Below are 12,517 nucleotides of genomic sequence, written 5' to 3'. Positions count from 1 at the left end.
CTTGGAGTAGTGGGGAAAAGAAGGTGGTATTCTGGTAGAAACTCCCTGGTTAAAGGGCGGCTTCCTTGCTGCTGAGTGAGGCCTGGGAGGGATTGTCCTGGGCATCGAGAGGGAGCTAAGCCCAGGCCTGGGCTGGGAGAAGCAAAGCTGGGTAAGGGAACCAGAGGAGGCTTTCTCATTTCTGCCTGCTCCTTTAAAGCTCACCCAAGGCCTCTCCTGGTCTTAATCCTCCCTCAGTGCGCCCAAATTGATGTTTTATACTTCCTTGTGTGTGTCTGCATATCCATACATAAACACACACCTATCCAGACAGACATTCCTCTGTGTGCCTGCTCCATCTTTCAGGAGCAGGACAGCTTTCTAAGGAAAAGAGCTTTGTGTCTGCCTTGGTCTCCCCCATAGCTAGCACAAGGCCTGCCACCCAGCAGACACTTTATCTGAGCATTGCTATTCACTTCAACTCAGGTGTAAAGAAAGAATATACTCTACAGCCTTCTCAACAAGGGGTCACCAGCATGCCTTTGACAGCTCCAGCAAGGGTTAAACACATCACAAACTGCCAGCCGTCCTCTTCCACTTTCAGACAGCTCAAGTTGTTGGGAAATTTGTCCTGAAATCAGGCTGAAATCTATCTTTGGGCATCTTCCACCCACTATTCCTCGTTCTTTCATCCTGGGTCAAGCAGAACACGCTAATCCCCCTTCCACATCACTTTTCAAATAGTAGCATTAGAGAGTGGCTACTGCGTGCCAGCCACTGTGCCGAGCACTTTACAAATATCTCCTTTGATCCACACAACAACCCTGTGAGGTAGGCACCATTTCTAGACCCATTTTGCAGATGAGGAAATGTAGGCACAGAGGTGAAATGACTTGTCCAGGGTCACACAGCTGGTAAGTATCTGAGGGAGAATTTGAACTTGGATCTTCCTGCTTCCAGGTGCAGAGTTCCATCTCCTGTGCCACCTGAAGACAGTTCTCATGGTCCTCTGACAGCTTCTCAAGGGCCTTACACCATGTTCTTGGAGCCCTTCATCCTTCTGTTCACCCTTCTCTGAATGCACCTCACCTTGGTCATTTCTTTCCCACACTGTGATGCTCAGGCCTGAACACTGCCCTCTGGCTGTGGTCTCCTCAGGACAGACTTGGGCTGACCTATTACTGACCCCCCTTCCTAGATCGTAGGCCTCTCCATGCCCCTCAGGAAGGCACTGGTCATTCCAACCATCAAGTTTAACTAGTGATTCACACAGACACTGCTATCCCCTAAAATCCCCAAATCCTTTAACAGGAGCCATGGCTGCATCACCCTCCCCCACTCATTGGTTTTTCTTTTCTAATTCTTGTTGAGGACTCTGCTTTTACCTCCACTGGATATTTTCATTTGGATAGAATCCTAAATTTTAGCTAGCTGAAACCTCCTCCATCCTATCAGTCATGTGACATCTCCACCCCTCCCTCCCAGCTCTAGCATTGGCACATTTGGACAAGCACACCTTGTGCTATTTCACTGAAGTCGTTGATAAAAATGCTGAACAAGCACGGAGAAAAGGGGAGATCCCTGGGGCAATCAGGACAATTCCCCTGAGACCTCCCAGGGAGCTGGCATCAGCTCATTAGCCAGCACTCGACAGGTAGGGCAATGTAACCCGTTAACCCTTTCCAAATCCACCTGTCATCTGAGATTCAGACTGTGCTAAAATCTGACTGCACTTTGCAGAATTGCTCTGATCCAAGCAAAGACTAGCAGCTCATCAGACACCATTTTACAAGGGATCTGGGATCTTGGCAGCGTAGGCAGGAAATGCACATTTTTATCCTGTGCAGTTCTGCCCTCCTGTCACGAAAACAAACTGCTTCGTGGACCAAAGGAGAGATAGTGCTCAGAGTCTGAAAAAGTTCTTGTTCAACTGAGGTTGGAAATGGCTTTCTTGATGGAGCAGTTCCCACCTGCTTGATGAACTCAGGCACCTTATATAAAGCAGTGAACAGGAAGGGAGAGTTCAGGATTCTCTGTCCAGAGTCACTTGCCCATAATGTCTCATTGAGGCACAAAGCACAAATGGGGCAAGAACATAAAATCAGGGTTACCTAAGGGACATTTAGAATAGGCTGGAGCTCACCTTGAGATGGGAGAGAAGGGAGAGTGAGGTTAATAAACCTTTGCCTCTATGCTTCTAACTTAAGGGGGGAGTGGTGGGGGGGAAGAGTTTAAAAAGGAAAGTAAGTTAATCTGGGTCCTACAATTACCTAAAGGTAACCTGTCCAATCCAGTAGGCAGAGATGCAGAGATTTTACAGAGCTCTAGGGAGCCCAGCCTCTTAACAGGCATGACCTGGATGAAGATCCCGACCAGGAGACTGAGAAAGGGCAGTCAAACATGAAGGAAGAAAAACAGGTGAGGTTGGACTCATGAAAACCTGGAGAGAAAAGAGTGGGAAGGAGAAGAAGACCCTGGATTCAATCCTGGGTCCGTTACTCTTCTCTCTTCATTCTACTTCACTCAGTGATCTCATCAGCTGTCATGGATTGAATCACCCTCTCCATGCTCATGATTTCTCAAATCTACCTATTCTGCCTAAAACCCTGTGCTGACCTCCAGTCTTTCATCTCTCGTTGCTTTGTTGATGCCACAAATTGGATGTCGTGTAGACATTTTCAACTCAACATGTCCAAAACAGAACTCTTCATCTTCCCCCTATTCTTTCCCCTCCTACCTTCCCTATTACTGTAGAGGGCACCACCATCTTCCAGGCTCCTAACCTTGGCATCATCTTCAAATCCTAACTTCTGTCCAAGGGATTGCCAAAGATTGTCCAATTTACCTCTGCAACATCTCTTGTGGATTTCAGCTTTGCAGCACCTCTCATCAGTTTCACCTCTCCAACATCCCTTGCAGATTTCACCCTTCAACATCTCTCAGATTTCATCTTTGCAGCATCTCTGATCAGTTTTACCTCTCCAACATCTCTTGTCCATTTCAGCTTTGCAACATTTGTCATCAATTTCACCTCTCCAACATCTCTTGTCCATTTCAGCTTTGCAGCACCTCTCATCAATTTCACCTCTCCAATATCTCTCACAAATTTCATCTTTACAGCATCTCTCATCGGTTTCACCTCTCCAATATGTCATGCAGATTTCACCCTTCAACGTCTCTTGCAGATTTCACCTTGGCACCATCTCTCCTCAGGCTCACCTCTGCAGCATCTTTCAAAAACAGAACTTTCTTCTCTGATGCTGCCCCTACCCTAGTCCAGGCCTCATCTCCTGTGCACTGTTGTTTTCTTATGACTCACCATTTATTTTATTTGTACAAAGTAGTGAAGAATCATACCATGGCTGGGGGAAAATGATGTTTTAGGATTTAAACAAGTTCTTTCATTTTGAAACATCTCTTTTGAAGGCTTGGGACTAGCAATTTTAGCTCCAGCATCTTTGGGTTTGGACTCAGCAGGCTTCCCAGCCTTGGAATCACTGGGCTCTGTGTCCTTAGAATCAGACTTGGCTGCCGTGGGATCAGACTTGGTGACCTTGATGGCAGACTTGGTGACCTTAAGGTCAGTGCGCTTTGGAGCCTTAGAGTCAGGCTTCATGATCCTGAAGCCTGGACGTTTGGTGGCAACCCTAGGGCCTGGATGCTTAGTGGCCATCTTGTGGCCAGCATGCTGGGCACTCGCCTCAGAGATCTTAGCCCTAAGAAGTTTGACCTCGAAGGCCTTGGTGGCTTCATGGCTTCTGCTTGGACCTTGGGAATTGTTTGGTTTTTTTGGTTTACATCTTCTTCAGCTCCTTCTTGTGTTTCTTGGCAAAGCATGTGTTTCTCAGAAACTTGGAGTTGACCCATCTCAGAGACATGTATCACCGTGACTTAGGTTTCCTGATGCCATTTCTGTGCCATTTTTGTGATTGGTTGTGGCTGGTATGGTTCTTAGACTTAGCCATCTTTACACAACAACCTTCACTAACAGGCATTCCACCCACTAGAAGAAGTCAAAGCTAGAGACAGGAAAGGTCATGCCTGCACTACTGCAGTATTTCCTGGTGGATGTGCCTCCCTCAAGTCTCTCCCTCCTCCTTCCAGTTGTCAAACTGATTTTCCTGAGGTGCAGGTCTATGCCACTCAACTCCTCAATAAACCTGTGACTCTCTATTGCCTCCAGGATCAAATACAGAATCCTCTCTGAACGAGAGTTCAAAACCCTCCCTAACCTAGCCCTCTCCTGCCTTTCCACTCGTCTCCCACTTCACTCCCCACTTCTTCAATCCAGTGACACTGGCCTCCTGACTCTTCCTTGCACATGACCGTCCATCTTCCATGCTGGGAATGTTGTCCCTCCTTTTCTCTGCTTCCCTAGCTCCCTTCAAGCACCAGTTAAAATCTTACCTTCTACAAGAAACCTCCCCCAACTCGCCTTCATTCTGTCTTCTGCTGACTTTTTCCTCTTTTTCAGTACATTCTTTGTACTCATTTTTTGCACGTTGTCTCTCTCATCAGATTGTGAGGCCCTTGAGGGCAGGCACCCTGTTTTTGTCTTTCTTTCTATTCCTACCTTTTAACACACCTGGTGCATGATAAGTATTTAATAAATATTTATTGACTGAATGATCCTATTAAAAGCTGCAGAGTGATGGATGGAGGATGAGGACTGAGAGAGGACTGAGAGAGGATCGGACAGTCAAGAAGTCACCAGTTTGGGTGGAATAATGAGGTTGGAGGCCAGACTACAGAGGGTAAAGAGAGTGAAAGAAAGGAAGTGAATGTGCCTCTTGTAGACAATGTACCCAATCAATAAACATTCCTCAATCCAGCAGAGGACATGAGGGACAGAAACATCCAAATGTGGTCAATGGTAACCTCATTTCTTACAGAAACACCAATACATCTGTTGCATTTTTAGTATTTTTGTTGTCTCCTTGGCAGTTTCGTTTTTGATATATACTCTCGGGGTGGTTCAATCTCACACCTAGATTGCTGGAAATTTAGCTTTTCCTTCCACAATTTTTCTCCGTTTTTATAAAGGCAGAGGGGATCTTTCTTCATGATCTTCCATCGCCCTAATTCAGGTTTTGGGAACGAGGTCATGTTCTAAACCTGTGTTGCCCTTGGTTGCCACATTTCTCTATTTGATAATGGGATCAGGTGGTGCTTGGCTAAATATTTTCTAGGATATTTTGACCTCCTCTAGGTGGCAATTGCTTTATGTTGATTCAATTTCTGCCCTTTCCTTCCTCTGTTTCCTACTTTTCACCACTTTTCACTTACTTGAGTGGGTCAAGTTGAAGCTATTTGGATTGCATGCCATCTTATCTTTCTCTCTAATTTGGGGGTTTTGTCCTCTGCTTTAACAAGATGATTTGACTGCAAAGATTATTCAGAAATGATTCCCACATCGATAACCAATCATTTCTTATCCATTAAGATACATTTTAGGCTGAGATTGTTTGGCATTTGCCACATCCAGGGATTTCCTACACTCATGTTTTTTGTTTTTGTGTTTTAAATTAATTTATTTATTTAACTTTTAACATTCATTTTCACAAAATTTTGGGTTCCAAATTTTCTCCCCATTTCTCCCCTTCCCCCTAAAATGCCAAGCATTCTAATTGCCCCAATCACCAGTCTGCCCTCTCTTCTTGCCCTTCCCTTGTCCCCATCTTCTCTTTTGTCCTGTAGGGCCAGATAACTTTCTATACCCCATTACCTGTATTTCTTATTTCCTAGTAGCAAGAAAAATACTTGACAGTTGTTCCTAAAACTTTGAATTCCAACTTCTCTTCATCCCTCCCTCCCCAACCATTCCCTTTGGGAAGGCAAGCAATTCAATATAGGCCATATCTGTGTAGTTTTGCAAGTGACTTCCATAATAGTCGTGTTGTGTAAGACTAACTATATTTCCCTCCATCCTATCCTGCCCCGCATTGCTTCTATTCTCTGTTTTGATCCTGTCCCTCCCTAAGTGTTGACTTCAAATTGCTCCCTCCTTCCACTGCCCTCCCTTCTATCATCCCTCCCACCCTGCTGATCCCATTCTCCCCCACTTTCCTGTATTGTAGGATAGGTTTTCATACCAAAACGAGTGTGCATTTTATTCCTTCCTTTAGTCGAATGTGATGAGAGTAAGCTTCATGTTTTTCTCTCTCCTCCCCTCTTTTTCCCTCCACTGAAAAGTCTTTTGCTTGCCTCTTTTATGAGAAATAATTTGCCCCATTCCATTTCTCCCTTTCTCCTCCCAATATATTTCTCTCTTGCTGCTTAATTTCATTTCTTTAAGATATGATCCCATCCTATTTAATTCACTCTGTGCTCTGTGTGTGTGTGCGTGCGTGTGTCTGTGTGTGTGTGTCTGTGTGTGTGTGTGTGTGTGTGTGTGTGTGTAATCCTACCAACTCCCCAAATACTGAAAAGTTTCAAGAGTTACAAATATTGTCTTTCCATGTAGGAATGTAAACAGTTCAACTTTAGTAAGTCCCTTTGACTTCTCTTTGCTGTTTACCTTTTCATGCTTCTCTTCATTCTTGTGTTTGAAAGTCAGATTTTCTTTTCAGCTCTGGTCTTTTCATCAAGAATGCTTGAAAGTCCTCTATTTTGTTGAAAGACCATTGTTTCCCCTGAAGTATTATACTCAGTTTTGCTGGGTAGGTGATTCTTGGTTATTTTCCTACTTCCTTTGACTTTGGGAATATCATATTCCACGCCCTTTGATCCCTTAATGTAGAGGCTGCTAGATCTTGTGTTATCCTGATTGTATTGCCACAATATTTGAATTGTTTCTTTCCAGCTGCTTGCAATATTTTCTCCTTGACCTGGGAACTCTGGAATTTGGCCACAATGTTCCTAGGAGTTTCTCTTTTTGGATGTCTTTCAGGTGGTGATGGGTGGATTCTTTCAATATTTATTTTGCCCTCTCATTCGAGAATATCAGGGCAGTTTTCCTTGATAATTTCATGAAAGATGATGTCCAGGCTCTTGTTTTGATCACGGCTTTCAGGTAGTCCCATAATTTTTAAATTGTCTCTCCTGGATCTATTTTCTAGGTCAGTGTTTTTCCAATGAGGTATTTCATGTTATCTTCCATTTGTTCATTCTTTTGGTTTTGTTTTGTGATTTCTTGGTTTCTCATAAAGTCATTAGCCTCCATCTGTTCCATTCTAATTTTGAAAGAACTATTTTCTTCAGTGAGCTTTTGGACATCCTTTTCCATTTGACTGATTCTGCTTTTTCAAGCATTCTTCTCCTCATTGGCTTTTTGAACCTCTTTTGCCAATTGAGTTAGGCTATTTTTAAAGGTGTTATTTTCTTCAGCATCTTTTTGGGTCTCTTTTAGCAAGGTGTTGACCTGCTTTTCTTGTTTTTCTTGCATCTCTCTCATTTCTCTTCCCAGTTTTCCCTCCACCTCTCTAACTTGATTTTCAAAATCCTTTTTGAGCTCTTCCATGGCCTCAGCCCATTGAATGTTGATTTTGGATGTTTGGGATACAGAAGCCTTGACTTCTATGTCTTTCCCTGATGGTAAGCCTCGTTCTTCCTCATCTGAAAGGATGGGAAGAGATATCTGTTCACCAAGAAAGTAACCTTCTCTGGTCTTATTTTTCTTCCATTTTTTGAGCATTTTCCCAACCAGTTACTTGACTCTTGGGTCCTTTGTCAAGAGTAGGGTATACTTTGAGAATCTGTGAGATCTCAGTTGCTCCAAGGTGGCACGATCAAGCATGTGCTGCTCTGGACGCAGAAAGGGATTTTTATGTCCAGAATCTTAGCAATTACCTCTCCACAGCCACCTAACCTCCAGTTCCATCAAGTCAGCACTGGGGGCTGATTTTCAGATAAGCTGTATGGGCAGGTGTAACGGGACGAGTTAGAGCCAACCCCTATCCATTTCAGGACGCCACACTGAGAGCCTGCCTAGATAACCTAGGGGCTTGTCAGTAGGGGTGGAACTAGATGGATTTCAGGAGGAAGGGTCTCGTCTTTGTTTGCAACGTGGCAGTTCTTTGTCCTGGCTCCAGATGTCCAGTGGAGAAGACACCCATATAAGGAAAGGTGATAGGTGATAGGTTCAATGTGAAAGGTGATAGCTGATAGGTTCAACGTAAGGCTTAGGAATGTTTTACATAAAGACTACATATGCATGTGAATGAGATGAAATAAACGGAGTCTTCACCACCTTCGTCTCCCGCCCCATTTCATTACTCACGAGATCAAGGCCTCTTGCTGGACAAGAGCCTTGGGTCGCGGTCAGGGGTTCCCGTAAATGGTCTAGGGGACCCCAACAGGCAGGGCCGCCATTCAGTGTGAGACAAAGACCAGCTAGGCCAGGTCCTCCACCCAGGGCTGAGGTAAGACTCAGCTCTTCAGTGCCCCCAGGGGTTTTTACGCTGTATGGGCTGCTGTGCACCCTCTGTGGCTGCTGCCTGCTGCTGGAGCTATAGGAAGGCCCTGCTCCCTTCCTGGCCAACTGAATAAACCACATCACAGATCTTTGGCGCCTGTGGGTTGAGGGATCTGAGAACCTGCTGCTGCAACTGGAGATTCCACAACTGGAAATTCCACTCCTGAGGTGTCCTCCTTCCAGAGTCTCATCATGTTGCTCCACGCCACATCAGGCGGGCAAGGCCAGGCTGGGCTCCACGCTCCGCTCAGCGTCCAGCTAAAACGATGTTTCTGTGGGCCTTTCAGGTCACCGTCGGCTGAAAATCTCCTCCACTCTGTTGTTCTCCACTTGTGCTGCTCCATGATTTGTTGAGAGTCCCTCTCTACAGGTATTTTGTGGGCTGTGTGGGGAGACCCTACATAAGTGTGTTTTTCTAGTCCCCCATCTTGGCTCCGCCACCCCACTCATGTTTTTTCATTTTAACGAAAATCCACCTCTGGTCTCCCTTATTTATGGGAAAAAAAAACCCTTATAATAAATATATACGATTCAAATTCCTGCAATTAAATTTTTTTCAATTCTTCTAACTCTTCCTGAAAGAAGTATTTCTGCTACATAGATGACTGAACTCTTTCCTTTCCTAATCCTAGGTTACACTTTGCAATGTCTTTTTTGCCATTTTCTCTGCCCACCTTTGCACTGAAATCACCAAATATCAAGGTGTATATTGACTTCATCTGGAGAAATCGACCGTTTATTTTCATAGAATTTCTTGACCTCATCTTTTGCTCTGATGTTGACTACAAAGCTCCAAGGAGGTTTCGGGAGCTGCTGTATTTGTGTTTGGCTAATGAGATCTGTAAAGTAAGTAGGCTGAATCACCTGAGTCACTTCTTGTTTGTTAGATCCAATGATATCAATCCTTTTCTTGATTTCTCAAAGAGCCTGTGAGCCATCCTTCCATTTCCTGATTTCTGTGGCTTCATTTATAGCAAAAATGTCAATATTGATACACATGCTATCCTCCAATGGAATGCTGAATAGGAATCAATGGAGAAGGATCTCACATTTAAGGAAGTGCAGTTCAACTGAAGTTCAAACTATACCCAAAGGACTATACAACTGTGTTATATGTACCCTTTGACCCAGCAATACCACTACTAGGTCTGTATTCCAAAGAGATCATAAAGAAGGGAAAGGACCCACATGCACAAAAATGTTTATAGCAGCTTTTTGTGAGAGCAAAGTATTGGAAATTGAAGGGATGCTCATCGATTGGGAAATGGCTGAACAAGCTGGGGTGTATGAATGGAGTGGAATACTACTGTGCTATGAGAGTGATGAGTAGGCTGATTTCAGAAAAACCTGGAAAGGCTCACATGAACTCATGCTGAGTGAAGTGAGCAGAACTACGAGAACATTGTACACAGTAACAGCCACTTTGTGTGATAAGTAACTTTGATAGACTTCGTTCTTCTGAGAAGTACAAGGCTCTAAGACAATTCCAAAAGACTCGTTGGAAGAAATGACATCGACCTCCAGACAAAGAACTGTGAAGTCTGACTGCAGATTTAAGAGCACTATTTTTCTCTGTTTTTCTTTCTCGTTTTTCCCTTTTCTTCTGATTCTTCTTTCACAACATGACTAATGTGGAAACGCGCGTAATATGATTGTCCACATATAGCCTATATCAGAGCGTTTTCTGTCTTGGGGAAAGGGAAGGGGAGACAAAAGGAGAAAATGATTCTGGAACTCAAAACCTTATAAAAGTGAATGCTGAAAAGAAGTATTTTTTTAAATAGAAAAGAAAATGAGGTTCAAAGCTGCAATTTCATAGCCACCTTCTGCTTCCTTTTCTGACACTGTCTGTTATCACTGGAGTCCTGCAAGAGGGATGCCCACAAATTTTGTCTTTTTGTTTTAGGAATTGCCATGGCCAAAAGTCACCACCTGGTGGCGAGCCCATAGCTAAGACTGCTCAGGATCCTCATGCTCCTATCTCAGCAGCCTCCTCTTGTCCGATGCCTTCCCTGCCCCAGTTGTCAGGGTTCTCGCCATCCTCATACTGACTCATTCATGTACACGGAACAGAAGAGACGCTCTCTGAGGACAGAGGCCACTTCACTGCTCTTTCTGTATCTCAGTCCCTACAATGTAGCAAGAACTTCTCAGATTATACAGAGCTGAATGGACTTACCACCTCCACACTGATCTGGGGCTTCCATTCCCCATTATCCATTGTGGTGTCCGATCCTTCCTATCCCAGAGATCATTCTCCTCAAAAGAGAAAATAGAAGTAAAGGAGAAGATTGTATCAGCTCATTTATGCCAATCCCTTCCTTGTACTTTCTCTTACCTGCAACATAGCTTGCTTGCAATGCACTCGCACGCACGCACACACACACACACACACACACACACACAAACACACACACACACGCAGAAATTTACACTTGAATGTAAAATATTGAAGCGAGTTAGACCTAATTATGGGAAATCGAATGATTCCAACCATTCTCAAGTTATTTCCATTTTTTTAAGAGCTGGAGTGGGAGGATAAGAAGGTAGTGTAATCGGCACCCAAATAAAGGATGTTGAGAAATAAAACAGATATTAAGGTATTTGTGGAATTCACACACGAGGTTTACGTGGACCCACTCCCCGCGCGCGCCCCCGCCCCAGCTCGCCCCCGCTTTGCCCCCGCGCCCCATTGTCCGCCCGCCCCACGTTCGCCCCGCGTTCCCCCAATGTTCCTCCCGCGTGTCCACGGTAGCGTCCGACGCGGACGCGATCGCGGCTGGCGGGCGGGGGAGGGTCGGAGCCGTTTCTGCAGGTACCTTCTCTGCATGTACCCGGGCGGGTCAGGGCCGGGAGAGGAGGGGGCGGGGGAGGGGCCAGGGCTCGGGCACGGTGCCCTCCTCTGTGCCAGGACACGGCCGCCCCCCCAAACCTGGGCACAGAGGCGGCCCCTCCCCTTGTCTGCCCCCCAAACCTGGGCACAGCTCTCCCGCCAGAGTTGCCCCTGGTGCAGCTGCCTCTGGTTCATCCCCTAACCTCTCCCCCAAATCCCCAGCATCCAGGGATGTCGGTAACTGAGTTGGGTCCCTCGGTGCCAGGCCTGCTTGCCCCCTTGCTTCCTCTCCCCACAAACAACCCCAAAATGGAGTTGCCCAGGCCCGGACTCACTTCCCAGTGCCAAGGCCTGGCATGCCTTTCCACCTCCCTCTGGGCCAAAGTTGTGTTGATTTTCCCAGTGAGTGTGTGCATACACGTGTCTGTGTGACTTGTGTGTATTTGGAGAGGGTGGGAGAGCTGGCAACAGTCCCGTGCCCAGACCTGATGCACCCTGTCCCCTGGCCCCAGATGCCCCCCTTGGCTGGCCAGACTGGGACTCATCACCCACTCTTTGCCTGGTCTTGGCCAGGCTCATCCTCCCAGTGCCAGAGGCCAGCTGCCCTCCAGCTTACCCTCTAACGTGGGGCAACCCCAGCCCGGGGATGATCCTCCCAGGATGAAGGCCCTGCTGCCCCTGGCTCACTGGGTGACCCTGCCGGAGCATCATGGCCCCCTTCCTAGTTCCTCCCTGAAGGAAATCCTCTCAGGCCACTGGCCACTTCCCTCCACTTCCCCTGAACTTTGCAGAGCTGAACCAAACTCAGACTCCCGGCACGTGCAAGTGATCCCTTTTCGTTGGGTTAGCAGATCCTGAAAAGGACTGTGGAGGGTGTTGTGGGTCATCGCTGGGCAGATGAGAGAAGGCCAGGCTGCTCCACGCTGGAGCTATTGAAAAGTGTCAATGTTTGTGGTTGAAACCTTACCAATCCCCCAGGCCCTTTCTGGGCAGCCTGGAAGAGTCTGTCCATCTCTGGCCCTGCAAATTCTGTTCACAGTCTGGGCAGATCCTGTGTGCTCACCAGCCTGAGCCAACAGGAGTCCATCCCTGTGGGTCAGTGACTGCCAGAGCAAGACAGTAGGTGGCCTTCAGATGAAAGTCACTTGGCTGGGGAGGCATGTGAAGGTTCAAGGCAGGGGGATGGTAGCATCTTGGCCTGACAGTCCCCAGGAGACTGTGGGAGACTAGTGAGATTCTGGGTAAAATCAGCTCTCATTTGCACATAACAGGATGGAGTGGGGTGAGTCAGG

This window comes from Notamacropus eugenii, chromosome 3 (assembly GCF_028372415.1).
Source record: "Notamacropus eugenii isolate mMacEug1 chromosome 3, mMacEug1.pri_v2, whole genome shotgun sequence".
Classification (NCBI taxonomy): Eukaryota; Metazoa; Chordata; class Mammalia; order Diprotodontia; family Macropodidae; genus Notamacropus; species Notamacropus eugenii.
The sequence above is the reverse complement of the archived record's forward strand: the minus strand, read 5'-3'. Positions refer to the sequence as shown.